At 38.8% G+C, this 15,792-nt stretch overlaps 1 protein-coding gene and 1 long non-coding RNA gene across 4 annotated transcripts in view; one reads left to right on the forward strand and one right to left on the reverse strand.

Annotated features, from left to right (window-relative positions):
- Window positions 1-15,792, forward strand: part of LOC141762077 (uncharacterized) — a 296,685-nt gene that overhangs the window by 33,519 nt on the left and 247,374 nt on the right. The window lies entirely within an intron of this gene.
- The window catches only part of LOC141761783 (uncharacterized), a 31,856-nt gene continuing 16,396 nt past the window's right edge, over window positions 333-15,792 (reverse strand). The window contains exons 4-7 of one of the 2 annotated variants that reach the window (XR_012592637.1): window positions 12,358-12,513; window positions 5,488-5,558; window positions 2,492-2,742; window positions 333-819 (exon numbers count right to left, since the gene is read on the reverse strand). This is a non-coding gene — a long non-coding RNA (uncharacterized LOC141761783). Of the gene's footprint in view, window positions 820-2,491; window positions 2,743-5,487; window positions 5,559-6,034; window positions 6,050-12,357; window positions 12,514-15,792 lie in introns of those variants that run through there. The other variant, XR_012592638.1, reaches the window with a different exon arrangement.

Genomic DNA, 15,792 nt, shown 5'->3' on the forward strand with positions numbered 1-15,792 from the left:
CACATATATATATATATATATATATACACATATATATATACACACATATATATACATGTATATCTACATATATATACACACATACAGTATATACACACACATATTTATATACATATATATATATACATATAAATAAACACAGTAGGTGGCTTGTCCTTCATAATCTATCAGGCGAACTAAACATTGTACTATAATTATGTATAACTTGACAGCAGAAATAACTCTCCAAGGCATAATAATTCTTGTACTTAGCTTTTAAATAATAACAGAGTATTCATGTGTGTAAATGGGAATATCATGCAGTGCGAAACAAGCAAAATGAATGGTCACCATTTAGCAGGTAGAGTAAAACATTTTATTTTCAGTATATTATATTCATGTATTCAGTAGATTTAGATGTGCTGGAATCATATTCCAACACAACAAGGAAATTTTTGTGTGCAAGTAAAATCTTGTTTCTCTGCTTTCATCACAGCTCTTCACTTTTGATGATCACCAGATGGCCATTGTCATTTTTCAATAATAAAAATACTTGAAATGTTATCTCTTCCCCACGGCAACAACGGGAATCCATCCACGCAGAAAGACAGTCCACAGCGACCGGGAACAGGTCACCGAGGCAAGGAGCTCTGTGGGTCAAATCTCTGACGTCAAAGCAGGATGCCACATGTAAAAACTTGCAGTTCGATGGTCCAAACCGTGAGAACTTGGAATGTGATAGCATATATAATAATGTGGTGTTAAATTCAGTCGAAGCTGGGTTAGCATTCTTGACAGCAGGGCAGGACTTCAGGCTCCAGAGTAGTCCAGGGGACGAACCTTCAACAAAAGTAAAAGGTTAAATCTCAGCAAAATAAAGGTACAGATGAAATACAGTGATTTGACCAGACTACAACATTTAACTGAATAAGGGCAGGATGTATTTAAAATGCTGTCAGTGGTTATACGAGCTTAATCTGAGCAGTTCATACAAATGTCAGCACCAATATCACTGCAAAACCACACAGTGCCTACAGAAAGTATTCACGTCAGCCTACCTCAGACTTTATGTTTGATTTAAGATTCTGTATGTATTTCATTGTTTTTATTGGATTGTTTTCCACTGTTTGGTTAGGTATTTTTGTGCAGTTTTATATATGTGCAGATAAATAAATAAAATAAAAAATAAAAAGTATTAGATGATGCCTGGTCGATTAATTTATTAGTGGGTCAACAAAATTTGACAACTATTTTACAATATAGATAATAAATTGAACGTCTGGGTTCATTTTCCTAGCTAAAACACTCGAACATTTGCTTGTTCCAGCTTCATATTTCATTCTTTATCTACTGAGAGTAAACTAGGTGTGTGTTTACATTATAATTACCACTGTGGTCAGCGCCACAGTAACTCATATCTAATATTTGAACAGGCAACAGTTAACACATAAAGAGCAACAGTTAGCTATTAGTTTGACTAACTACTTGAAAGATAAAGGCCTCTGGGCTTAGGTTAGTTCTTTCTTTTTCTTTCTTTCTTCTTTTTAAACAATATTTTTATTGAATTTTACATACACACATATATACACATTCAGACAGACTAACAATATTAATAATTAAATTATACAATGAAATGTTTAGTCAGAATTTCAAAGAAAGAAAGACATGACATTTCACTTAACTTACAAAGAAAACAAATAAATAAAATATAAGACAAAATAAATATAAATAATAATATAATACATATATAATTATTATATATTATATTATATTATTAATAATATTATACAATATTATTATATTATATTATTTATAATTATTATTATAAATAATATAATAATAAATATAAATATGACAAAATAAATATAAATAATAATATAATACATATATAATCATTATATATTATTATATTATAAATAATATTATACAATATTATTATATTATATTATTTATAATTATTATTATAAATAATATAATAAATATCAATATAAGACAAAATAAATATAAATAATAATATAATAATACATATATAATCATTATATATTATTATATTATATTATTAATAATATTATACAATATTATTATATTATATTATTTATAATAATTATTATAAATAATATAATAATAAATATAAGACAAAATAAATATAAATAATAATATAATAATACATATATAATTATACAATATTATTATATTATATTATTCATAATATTATACATTATTATATTATTTATAATAATAATTATAAATAATATAATAATAAATATAAATATAAGACAAAATAAATAAATACCTCTAGAAGAACAAAAAAAATAAAAATAAAAATAAAACCACGACAACACAACTTAGGTTAGTTAGCACAGACTAAAATAGTGACAAATAAACATTGTTATTTAATCATCCATCACTTCACTTGTTGTGTTAACACCACTAACTCAGCTCAGTCAGGTTAGCTTAGCTACTTCCCTAGCATCTTCCTCCCAACAACAACACAGAAACTTCATAAACTCACCTCTCTACGGGACTATGAAGTACATGACGAGGAAAAACACGATGTCAAAGATCACGAAGAGCCAGAAGTCGTACCAGTACGAGTGTTTGGGTAGAGATATGGGTAGAGATATGGAAGCTGGTGGAGATTTAAACATGTTAAGGTCTTTCTGTGACTCAGTCAGAGGAGAGGCTGCTGGGGCCATCTTTCATTTGGTCTGCTTCTACGCATGCGCGAACTACACCGGAAGAGAACAGACATGTGAAGTAGTCCTTCAAAATAAAACACACCCAAAAGCTGTACTTTAAAGGTCCCATTTTATAAGAAAAGTGAGATTTTCATGTTTTTTTATTATTATAAAACAGGCTTAAATCCTATATAAATACTGTGAAAGGCAAGGCAATGCAGCTTTATTTGTATATCTTTATAACTTCTCCCCCTTCTGCAGGAAGGACAGCTGAAAACACCGGACACTGAGTACAAATATAATATCAATATCATGTGCAATACTACTTTTTACATTATCATGTGCAATATCACTGTTCATTGTGTGCAATATTAATGTCCAACATGTGCAATATTACTTATTTTTCTGTTTTTTAGCTTACTTTACCTTTTTTATTTTATTTATCTTATCTTATTTACTCATTTTACTAAATGTATCTTACTTAATTGTTATTCTATTAGGCACTGGTGCTAGAAATAATAAATTAATTTCTCCTATTTATTTATTGATTTTTGCATTTGTTCATTATATATTTATTTGTTATCCATTTTTATATATATATATATATTACACATATATATATATATATATATATATATATATGTGTGTGTATTTATTTATTTATTTCTGCAACAATTTTCCCTTTGCATTTCACCCCTTATTTATTTCCCCAAACTTGTTTATTTCTGTATTCTTTTCTTTGTACATTTCTTAACACATTTCTATCCTGATATCTTCCCATCAGAATCAGCTGGCCTGGAACAGAGATATGAAATGTATTTTGCTGAGTTTGTATCAAAGATGACCACAAGATGGCAGCATATCCCATAGAAAGAAATGAATGTGTGTACAGGTCCCTCAAACCCGGCAGAAAGCTCACCACAGGGTACAAAAATAATCCCTTTCGACAGTTCTTATTTATGATATTAATGCTTATTAACAGATTTCTACATTGAAAATGAAGGCAGCTCATTAATGTGCCTTGTATTGAACCTTTCTATTCAAAACAAACAGGAAAATACTGAATTTACTGAAGAAAACCAGATTGAAAATAGGCTTAGGTTGCTTTGCGACACAGAGCCCTGGGCCAGTTTTCCTTTTGTGGAGGACCAAATTTGGTTATACAGCCTGGATGTGAGAAATAAGTCTAAATAAAGGCAACATGGAATGAATTCAAAAAGTGATAGGCGAGCTCTCGGGGGCTCAAGCCTGATGTCGGACAAGATATTATTTGTTAGGCCTATTAGTCAGTGAAAACTACTAAAAATGTATAATGTGTTAGTTTGTCTATATGCTGCACAAGTGCTGTAAGTACATAAGGAGTGCGTAGACGGGCATTTGTAGTGCACATGCTTACAGTTTGCCATCCCAAGGGTTAAATTAGAAACTCATTCATGCCTCAACCCCCAAAACCAAACAAGTAATTTCTTACTATTCTCTAGAAGCGAATCAGGCCTGCCTTTCGTCTCCCTAATGTGAGCACTGTCTTATACAGTCCAACAATTACAACAGTGCATTATCCAACTCGCTGACTGTAATTCAATTAACTTCCTCCCCCCGGCTTCATCCACCCGGATAATACACACATTAATTAACAACAGAATCCAATATCGGCTGTTCTGCGCCTCCACTTATTTTCATTTCCCATAAAAAAGGTCATAGCAGCCACTTCCAAGTGAAGACAATTGGTGTAAGTGTGTAGTAATGGATTACACTTGCATATCACCAGAGCTCAGAATGTGTGTGTGCGAGTGATGCGGAGCGAGGAAAGTAAAGTGTGTTGGCAGTCGGAGGCTGAGGCCTGGGAGAAGTGCTGACACAGCTGTGATGCACATCGATCATCGGAGTTGTCTTTTCACCAAACTCATAAGGCAAAGTCCCCGTAGAGAGGAATTTTAGCGACAAACATTTTCAGGCAGGCAGATTTCATCGGTCTCATTTTTCTCTGCAGGCAGAACGATCTTTGGTTGAGTTAAACCTCAACGGAGAGAGTCTGATATCTGAACTTCTCTTTCCCATTGAGCGAAGACGCGTCCAAAAGTAGGGATGCTCATTCTGAAAAATGTTCTTAACCCATAACCGACTCTCGTTAACCGATTAATAACCGTTAACCGACAACATTTGTGCCTTGCGTCAGCTGCAGTGTAGGAGCACAACAGACAACTGAGAACCCAATTCACCCGTCCGGGAGCGTCCCGGATTAACAATAGCGATTGTCCGACAAACAGTGTGTGTGTTTGTGCTACATTAGCAGCTCTAGCATTGCCGGAGGCTTCGTGCTCACCGCCGCCGCCACACACATACAGTCTGTCAGCGCGACGTAACTTTAACGAGTGTAAGTGTGTGTGTTGGCGGTGAGTGTGAGGCTGTTGGTGGCGTTTTAGCTGCAAACGTAGGTGTAGCAGTGTGTGTACAGTTTAGTTGTCGCTGAATAAATGCTACGAAACCACTGCTCCTCCACTCAAGCGAGCCGGAGAGACCGGAGCCGACTTCCTATATCCTGCAATCCGGCTCCGCCTCTTAATGCTTAATGTCGGTTAACGGTTAAACGGTTCATTATGAACATCCCTATCCAAAAGACATCAATTTAATGTCTCCGTCTTCCTTTAACTGACAGTTGAGCCTTTCTTCTTACTTTAGATAAATGTATAGTGTTAGAAATGTTTTGTTTGTGTCACCTTGAGGTCGCTATATTATACTGCAACTATAAAAAGTTGTATACGTCGTATAAGCAGGGCCGAGTCTATGGGTTGGCCTTGCCAACTGAAAATGCCCACAACACACCACTCACCACTCGAGGGACATGGAGGTCTGCAAGCTCATCTGGACCCCCTGGCTGGAGTTTTTGACCTGTGTGGGGCTCTAAAGGGCAAAGAGACACGACAGGAACACACACATAATCACATACATGTAACCTACTACAATCAGAGGAGCAGAGAGCAAAACAGAACAATTGCGGGGTAAGTGTTTGCGGTTGGGGTGGGTTAGGGGGGATGGGGGGTGTCAGGGCAGTCTCGTTCATCCCCATTCAACGCGCCAACCTAATTACCAGAGGAGAGGGAAGCAGTAATTAGCAGCGAGTCTCACCTCGTTAATCACAAAGGGCTCCTTCGCTTTATTTATATCTGATTAATGGCTTGCTTAAGCACGCCGAGATATTTATGTTTCTGTTAATTGTGTGCTGCTTGTATCCGCTCCGCTCGCTGCGGCTTGTTTGCACCCCCCCACTGACTGACACGCACACACAGACACACCCCCCTCTACACCTTCCTCGTCTCATTATAGGCTACTACTTACTGTTTTGCTCAAACAGTCAAAGACTGTCATTTGTCTCATACCTGATTTGTTTCTTAGTCGTAATTATCCTATTAGATTGGATGCCTTGTCTAGTTTTCAACGCTGCAGGAGGTGGAAACCTTTTTTTTTCTTACCTTTCGTTTCTTGTTTTGGATATTTTGATGACTCTCGGTGAATTTAACTGCACTTAACTAGAAGTAGAGGCACAGTAGAATGTGAATATTTAAAGGTCCCATATTGTAAAATGTAAGATTTTCATATTTTAAAGCAGGTTTAAGTGCTTTATAAATACTGAGAAAGTATCAAAGCACTCAATATACAGAGAAATACACACAGGCCGTATTCAGAAATTGTGCGTTAGAAACAAGCCATTAGGATTTCGGTCCATTTGTGATGTCACAAATATACAATATTTAGACCATTACACGGTTTTAAACGTAAACATTCTGAATGTGTCCCAGTTTATTTCCTGTTGCAGTGTATGTGAATAACATCAGCTGACAGGAAGTAGACATGGACCCAAACTGTTGCCAGGCAACGCAAGTCTGTTGCAATTCCGTTGAAATGCACTAAAACGGAGCATTTCAGTCAGAGGGTAAATACAGGTGTATTTAGACAGACAGTATGAGGAAAATAACGTTTTTTTTTAACATTACAGCATGTAAACATGTTCTAGTAGAAACACAAAATACAAGCATGAACCTGAAAATGAGCACGATATGGGACCTTTAATATTTTCAACATTAGGGGTTTATTTTGCCTCAGTTTGTGCCTTACTTTATCCACTCCATCACTGTCTTTGCCACCCAAAATATGAACACATTATCATTCACAAACACGCCATAAAATATAAGATTAATGTAGACTGGATAAAAACTTACAGTTTTGTATCAACAAGAAAGGCGAAGAAATGTGTGTCACCTCTGGCTGCCATCTTTGTTTGAAGGAACGAAGATGAAAATCTTCTGCACTGGACTGAATATTTATGGTTCTGGCAGCATAGAGGAGTCTTTGAGGATGCTGGAAACGTCTTCAAAACAGTTAAGTTGTGAGAATGTACCTGCCAGTTTTCCACACTTTGGCTTGATTTTATTTTTGAGAAAACAGTGGCGTATACTGTATCTTTGACTTGGAAATAGATCTTTTTTTTTTTCTCCAAAGAAAGTCCCAGGAACTTTTATTCCCAAGAACTCAAAGGTTCCTTCAGCGCTGATTGTTTAAGTTAGTTAGAAACTTTATTGACCACGTCGTGGAAAATTGTCTTTGCCTTCACCACACTGTTAAAAACAATACTGACAATACAGGCCAATGATACAGGAGTGAGAGGAGGGCTATGGTTGAAATCCAAAGTAGGAAGGAGTAGCTATATTCTTACTCGTCTATAGTGCCTCCCTGAGGGTAAAAGCTCAAAGTGCGAGTGCAAGGGGCGGGAAGCTATCACTTAAAATCTGCTGAAAGCTTCTCACGATCACAGCACAATGAGCTACAAAGCAAAACAGCATGTCTGCAGTTGCTGGTTTTTAAAAACGGTAGTTGGAAACACAGATAAAGTTCCTGAGTTCCTCAAAAGGTTCTTGGTCCCCTTGGAAAGCATTCTAAAATATAAAAGAAATAAGATTCAATGAGAGGATAGACGGGACACTTTTTCTAGTAACAGCAACATAGTAACCGCATGTATATCATGTATATATGATTCTGAACTTTCTGCACAAAATTATGATTTTTGACTCATCACTCCTGTTATAACACAGAGCAGACTACGGAAAAGGAAAGTCATGACTGAGCCCAGCCTCTCCGACTACGAAATCACCAAAAGACCCCTCGGCGTCACTCTTTTTGGTCGCAGTAAACACGTGCTTAATGTAGTGACGTAAACAAAAACACTTGCTTCGGTTCAGGCAATAAAACCACTATAGTCCAGTGGGTGTCTTTTCGCTCTTAAAGCGACGTCACCACCACACACCTGGCACACTTTCCCTGAGTGTTTATATTGATTGATGTGACCTTTTTTTTTTTTAGCTTTTCCACAACAATCTTTCGTATTCTTTCACAGCCTGCAGTAAAAAGACTCTTCTATTTCTTTCCAAGAATTTAATGTCATGTGACTGTCCCTGTGGTTTCTCAATGAACAGTTGTAGAGATGTCTGTACAGGCAAACCCAGCTCGGCCAGTCTTCCCTCGAAGGAGTCCGTGTTGAAACGAAAAACGCAGCGCAGAACAGACGACGCGTAGTTACAAAAATTCAGAGGTGCACGACAAACCACCGCGACAACTTGCGGAGCCTTCGTGCACCACGCGAAAGCTGTGATGACGGAATTTTCTGGTCTGTCCTTTAAAAGTTGGTATCCAACGTCGACGGCTGTGACAAAGCATCAGTATTTGACGCCCTCAGAATGAGAATGGGCCTTGTGCACTCGTGGCATCCTACTATGACTGTGCTTTGCACCATTGATGCACCCAACTAAGCTGCTTAGTGTCATCCACCTACCTTGCATGTCTCTGAACTGTGGGAAGAAGCAGAAAAGGGCAGTGACTGTGATTTAAACCATGAGTTGAGGTGATGTTAACCACTGAGGGGAATCAAAACCTCGCTCCTAACCACGACCCCTTGGCTACGCACTGAAAGCCCAAGTAGAGTGATGGGTCTTGCAGATTTCTATCTTGTCCCGTCTCTACGCCTGACTTGCTTTGACAGGTGTAAAAAGCTCCGAGAGAGAGAGAGACGCACGTGGAAAACGGTAAGAAACATCTGTTAATAGTGGAGCCTCAGATGGGAGCATTGTCTGCTATCTCCCCAACATTCCAGCACAGCTTTGCCAGGCTCACTCACTGGTTGCAATGCGAAGGGAGGCATAATGGGAGAGGATCAAAGAGCTAAACGAGGGGCTAAAGATACTGAAGCAGATTAGCGGCACTTCCCACAATGCCGACAGCTGCTCATAACCACGCTTGGGCCTAAAGGTAGCTGCCGTCTGCTGCCCATAATACAATAGGAGAGGGAGGATCAGCGCGCGCACTGAAAAACATGTGTTATCATCACAAAGGGATTGTCAGCTTCAAACGCCTTACATCCCTCTGCCATCCCTCTGGATCAAACAGGCTGTTGGCTGGCAGTTATCACAGAGCTCTCTTCTAGTCTAGTCACATCCCTATTCTCCACTCTTCACTCGCTCTCCTCTCTTTTTCGCCCCCTCTTCCTCTTTTTCCATTCTCTTTCTCAGCGGGGCCTAATCTCAATCACCGTTATCCTCCGAGCCATCGCCGTTCATTATATGCTCCTGACATCGCTGACGGACAAATAATCAAGACAATCCCTTTTGTCTGGAGTTTGTCTCTGTCTCAGTTTATCCCCCCCCCCCTCCTTCCCTCTCCCATCTCCATCCCTTTCAAAAATTATCAACAACACAGGATCTTATTGTGGAGCTCTTGATATATCTCAAAGCGATGCATTGTTTGCCTGAATTCTCTGACAACCTCAGAGCCACACTCGGCATCATAAAGAGGGAAATGTCTGAAACAGATAGGGGAGCGCTTTGTTCTTTATTGTAATGGATGAACTCTCTAACTCAATCCGCGGCGTCCTAAACAGGCTGGGGCTGAATGCGTTCGCCGATATGAATGTGTCATATTATGAGGAAACAATTACGAGAATTAGAGGAGAATTGTGCTCGGAGAATCACAGTAATCACATTCCTTCACACAGGAGATCTTTCCCATCGCGCTTGCTCTCCTCGCAAAGCTTTCTGGTTGCTTTTTTTGCCTTTCCTCTGTCAGGAGTGACACAAATATTCACATGAAGAAAGAGAGGAATTTAATCTTAGTTATATACTTTAAATTAATCTAACTTAGTGACCCTCAATTGAATAAATTCCTTTGCAGACCTTTGTTGACTGCACAGTAAATAATTATTTGACTGATATGACAGTTAAAACATGTCATTATTTACAGTCTTTATGGTTTTAACACCATTTTCTCTGCACTTTTAACTCACGGCTGTCACGCACACTATAAGCCTCGGACTCGAGGTGTTTATAGCAGTCACCGACGCGGTGGTAAATAAACATAAAGTCCCATGTGCGCCCACACCGAATGCACACAAATAAAGCGCAGTAAACACACGTTGAAGGGCATGTGCAGGTATATTTATATTATTTCTCCAAGAGAAAGCTTTTGGATTATGAGATATTAAAAATACATCCATTTGGAATTTGAGAGACTATTCTTCACCAGTGAAAACATTTTTATTAATTTAATGGGATACAAAATATATATATTTTTTTCATTTTTATATTTTGTAATCTAATTTATCTGTCGATTTCTTTCAATTGGTTGCATCCTCGCAAATCATAATGAACATAGTGGTAGTGAAATGCATCAAAAAAATGATCATTTTATGACTAATATATTTTTAAAATGCTGACTTCTACAATTAATACGAGTGACCAATACAAATAATCTGTACTTTTAAGCAAACCTCACATCCAAATATTGAATCCTAACCTGTAAACTGAGCTTTAATTTAACAATTTACCTCTAAAAAAACAACACTTTTTACTAACTATACACATAATGTTGCTCAATTACTTTCCTTTTATTACTTCTACGTTGATCAGGTGGAGATTGAGATATATTGGGTGTAAATAAAGATATAAAGATAAATATTAAAACATGAATTGTGCAAAACTCAATATAAGAAACGTACTGAATGTTATGTACATTACACTTAGCAGGAGACAAGATGTGTAGTTGAGATGTACACCGACTCATCTCACACTTTTTGACTTTGTAGCTGAAACCAGTCCTCAGCAGGGAAATCTGTCAATTTTGGCAAAACTGTCGATGATTAAGTACCGTGTCTTTTTTTGCCAAACCACATAATGTCTGTTATTCATGGTATGGTATGACGCTAGAATCGGAGGTGATGCCTCATCTGTGGAGTTAATCATCTACTTGGAAGAGAAGAGAGGGTGAAATAGTGAGCGTCTGGGTTTCTCTGTTTCTCCAGTAGATGCCAGCAGTGAACCATTTAAAACGCCCGCCGCCATCTATCTCCCCCCTTCTAATTCGAGGGCGCTCTGCATGTAACTGCTCTGGAGTTGGAGATGGTACAGATGGCTGGCCTAAACGCAACACTTATCCAGACATTTCACTGTTTGCAGAATGATATCAAAGTCAACTCAAAATGGAGGCTGTGCCATCAACTTGAAACAAATTCTAACACTTCCAACAAAATTGTATTGTGAGCAAAGTCGCCGCGGATTTGGTCAGCGTTCAGCACAGATGTCCCCCCCCCACCCCGCCTGTATGTGTGTGTGTGTGTGTGTGTGTGTGTGTGTTTGCGTTAAATAAAAACTAGTGCTTCACATCCTCTTAAAAATTCAGCTGTGGATTTTCGGGGGGGGATAAATGCTCGCAATTATAATGTTTTAATCCAGATTGGATTCAGACACATTTATTTATTTCAGAGCGTGAGAGTTTAAATCGTGTGTCGGAACAAAAACAAATGCCCTAAATTATGTGAAATATGGGAGAATAACTGAAACAGCAACATCTAGTTGATTTTGTCTTTTAGGGCGCTGAATAAAATGTCAAACTGATTATTAACATTTAGATAATTCTGTACATAAATTTAATACAATTCCAATTGAAAATAAAACACTTTTCCTCTCGTCTTATTTCACTGCCCTTTTGTCCTCATCTTGACACGAGCTCGAGATCAAAGTTGGCATCGCAGACCTGCTGTCATTTTAATGTTACAGTGCAAACGTCACATTAATACGTGTGAATTAAAGAAATGTACCCCCTCCTCGTTTCCCCTCGCATCCTAAAAAGTGTGTGTGTGAGGGGAGAAAATGTTGTGAATGTGATATTACATTTGTTAAACTAGTTACCAAGGATACCTTTTATTTTTACCCTCTTTGCCCGAATGCCCCCTTCCTCACTGTCTTTCTCCGCTCTGCTTTTTACTCTGATCCATTAGTTTCCATTAGTTTCTCGTTGCGTGTACAATTTGCGGGATTAAATAGCTGTGAAAAAACTCGCGCTACCTGCTGCTCGCTCAGATCCAAACATGTTTGCAGCTGGTTTCAGAACTAATACTCTGAATATGTGTTTTTGTGACCACTGTTTGAGCTCCAACAATAGGTTATCTGTGCCTATTTCGGGAGGGCGGGGCCCCTGAGACCTGGCCTCCCCGCGCCATTGGCTGGCTCGCCACTGTGAGAAGTTTACTTTGGAGGGTGCTGTATGCTGGATTTTTTCGCTTCCAATTAAATGTGGAATGCAGCACTCTCGAAGGCCATTTGAAGTGTGTTGTGTTTGCATGTGTGTGTGTATGTGTGTGTGTGTTTGTTTGTCTCCGTACCCTCCTCTTTCATTTCCACACACACAGAGGTCTTTCAGCGGAGACAAGACAACCTCCCGAAGAGCAGGTAAGATGGGACCCGAAAAACCCCGCTCGGTTATTTTTTCCCAGCGTCCTCCGTGTCGGTCTGATTCCATCTGCGTTCGGCGTCGTGACCTTAAGAGGAAACGAGGAGGCACAAATTATTTCTTGTCAAAAAATCTTCTCATCCGTAGAGGGATAACACTTTCTGTAAATGTGTGCGTGTGTTCCCTGTGAGTCATAAAAGACTTCTGGCTCCTTGTTTACTGTTTGTCAGAGGTGTCTTTTGTCTGGATGTGATTAGCGCCAGCCTTTTTCCTCTCCCCGTACATGCACAGGAGAAGATGCGGCCTGCCTTTCAAAGGGCCCCCGTTTAGACAGAAGACCATTGTCGTGGGCGGCGAGCGAAAAAGAAAAAGATGTCACCGATTGCTAGAACGTTCCGTTTTGGTTTTTTTCCAAGAGAACTTGTGCACCCGCGCGAACGCCGGAGAAACAAAAAAACACAAATATTAGCACCCGGACTCAAATGTGAAAAGGGAGGTGGAAATAAAAGAGAATTTGAACTTAATGAACATGCATTAGTGGCATAGAAGTGCTTTCATCAGTCTCCTTTTCAAACGTGTTTTCACATCCCCTCAGATGCAACATCACAGCACCAGTGAATCTGACAGAGAGGAGAGTCTTTATTTAGACTCAAATGGGTCTCATCTGAAATAATGAATATGTCCTTGAGAAAAACAAAGAGCCCCACAAAACAGGCTACTCTTCTACAGAGGCAACGGAGATGGCAGATAATTGTTTTCAAGTCTGGCACTGCTCTGTAAATGAGTTTGTTCTGTTCTGCGGGCGGCTAACTGTGTCTTTCCTTCCTTTCATTTCTTTTCACACACACACTTTTTTGATTTTCTTCTCTTTGCCTTTGTTTTCTTGTTATCTGGCCTCCATATTTACCCTCTCCTTGGCTCTCTCAACACCCTCTCTTTCACTTTCTCTCTTCTCAATCTTTTTTCTCTCCCTCTCTTTTCTCTCAGTTCCACATTCTTTTGGCGCAGCGGGCTTTTTACATCTTTGCTTTACTCGTTGTTCCCTTTCTTTGTTTTGTTTGCTCACTGAGCGCCGACAACAGAGGAATTCTCTGTTTTGCTGTGCGTCGTTCACAGCAGATAGTTTACCTTGACTTCAGAGTTCCCCTCTAAGTGTTATTATCGCTTCGGAACAACTGAAGATTTCCACGAAACGCTGATGAGTTCGGCTTTGAGTCATTGTGGACATTCAAGTTTCCTTCAGGCTGAATTTGCTGTGGAAGTCACGTGTCCCATGGGATTAAAATGGTAAACAAGAGTGATGAACAAGGAGCTTCCTATATGGGCAATAAGAAGTCCTTCTACAATTAGAAAATGGCTGCCTCAACAGTGACAAGAACACAACTGTTTCAGCAACATGAAGGAAGTCCAAGTCCAAGTTCGTCTGTGAAAGAAATGTTGAGAAACCAAACAAAACATTTAGATTTCCACATTGTTCTCATTCCATGATGGTTTTCACACCAAGTACGGATTTTCGTCTGAAAAATGTGCACGGAAATTTATATTAAAAAAATGATTTTATGGGTTCTTATGAATGCTTGCATACCCCTGCAGGACATTTGTAGAAGGGAAGAAATATTTGGACAGATTCAGCGGATTTCCGACTGCAGAAATATAGGTTTTACCAATGAAATCCTTTCTTGCAACTGATCTTCGTCATTCTGCATAATAATTAGTCATATGCTTCTGTTTGTTGAATGGAGAGTGTGTATTTTCAGGGCCTTTGGAACGATGGCTGTTTGTTTTCGGGGTAACGGATTGTTGGACAAATGGGCCGTCCCCTTCATCCAATAACGTACAATAAACACTACTACCTCAACAACCAAATAAAGCACAATATATGGCTTGATATCGGCCAGCAGCTGGGATACGATGAAGATGGTAATGTAGCCGATATGCATATAAAGTTATATGTTGGTAACGGAAAGGGGCTAGCCACAACAGATAGCTTTTGCATCAAATTTGGGCTCTGATGAGTTTATGTATTGTGTAGTTAACGTTAGCCCCTTAAGACATTCTCTGTCTGGAAAGGATTTTGTTGGGTGGAGTGGATGAAGGCACTATTTAGGAAACTCATTGGGCCTCATTGACAAAAATGGAACATGGCAACGTGGATAATTGGCACCAGAACCGGTGTGCATAGTGGAAAATTTGCACGCAGGTTTTCCGTAGTCCCACACTGCATTTTTGCACCAGTGAGAAACGGCTTAAAATGATCCAACTAAACTCAATTCTCCAGAGGAAGTTGCAATGATTGCAGATACACAATAACTATAACTATGAATTATTAGATCACAATGACTCCAAGAGTCAAAAGGTAAGAAGCAAAGCGTCTTCAAACGGGGCTAATGAATGAATGACATTAGCAAGAAGCTATCGTTTAGCTGCCTAGAGCACAATCACTACTGTCTAATCTTTCATACATCCTATGTTTTGTGATCTTCCCCGATTCCAATCTGTTTTGCAATCACCTGCCACAATCTATCTTTAAATTATGCATCTCTGTATTCTTTTATTTCTTTATCATAAAGTGCTTTGTACTGGGACACAAAGTGAATGTTTATCAGATGCAATTTATGGATGATGACGTTTGCACAGACGGTGGCTCTGATTGGTCAAACAACCTTTTTTTGGCTTTTGTTGATGCAAGGAAAAAGAAGCAGAAAATCAAACCTGTTCCAAAAACTTTAATCAGAGCTTTGTTATCTGGTGAGAGCTGTTAGACTCAACCAAAAAAAAATAAGTTGTGGGCTGTAAAAACCAAAACAATGAGCTGAAAGATGCTAAAACGTGCTTAGTTTAGCGAAACTGCAGAAAACTGTTCCGAAAACTTTAATGACTAACGAAAGTTTCGGAGTGTAAACGTGATTGACACAAAGCAATATTAATTTATATATACATATTTATTTTTAAACGTGCACGGAAAATACAGACATGGTGTGCAAAGGCCTTAATTCACCAAAAAAATTGGTGTTAAGCAAAACAACAAAATCTTGAGATCGGAATGTACATTGCTAACTAGCCTGACCATGTATGGATGCCACTGCCTGGGTTATCTAATGACAACAAATCCGAACTATTCCTTCAATTTCAAGACAGGAGCACTGTAGATAAAGAGCGGCACTTCCTTCCTTCTTCCCCACTTCCCTTCTTGTACTCTAGGGTTTTGTATTCCCAGGGTTCCACTCTGGGGAGCCCGCCGTCCCTCGAGAACCCCACTAAGCCCTCTCTAGCTGGGTAATAATGGCTTTCTAACGTCGCCTATTTAGACTGCAAGTTTCCATTAAATCTCACTGTGTCATTACAGTTCATATTCTTAATTATGCAG

The sequence above is a fragment of the Sebastes fasciatus genome, chromosome 23 (genome assembly GCF_043250625.1).
Source record: "Sebastes fasciatus isolate fSebFas1 chromosome 23, fSebFas1.pri, whole genome shotgun sequence".
NCBI lineage: Eukaryota > Metazoa > Chordata > Actinopteri > Perciformes > Sebastidae > Sebastes > Sebastes fasciatus.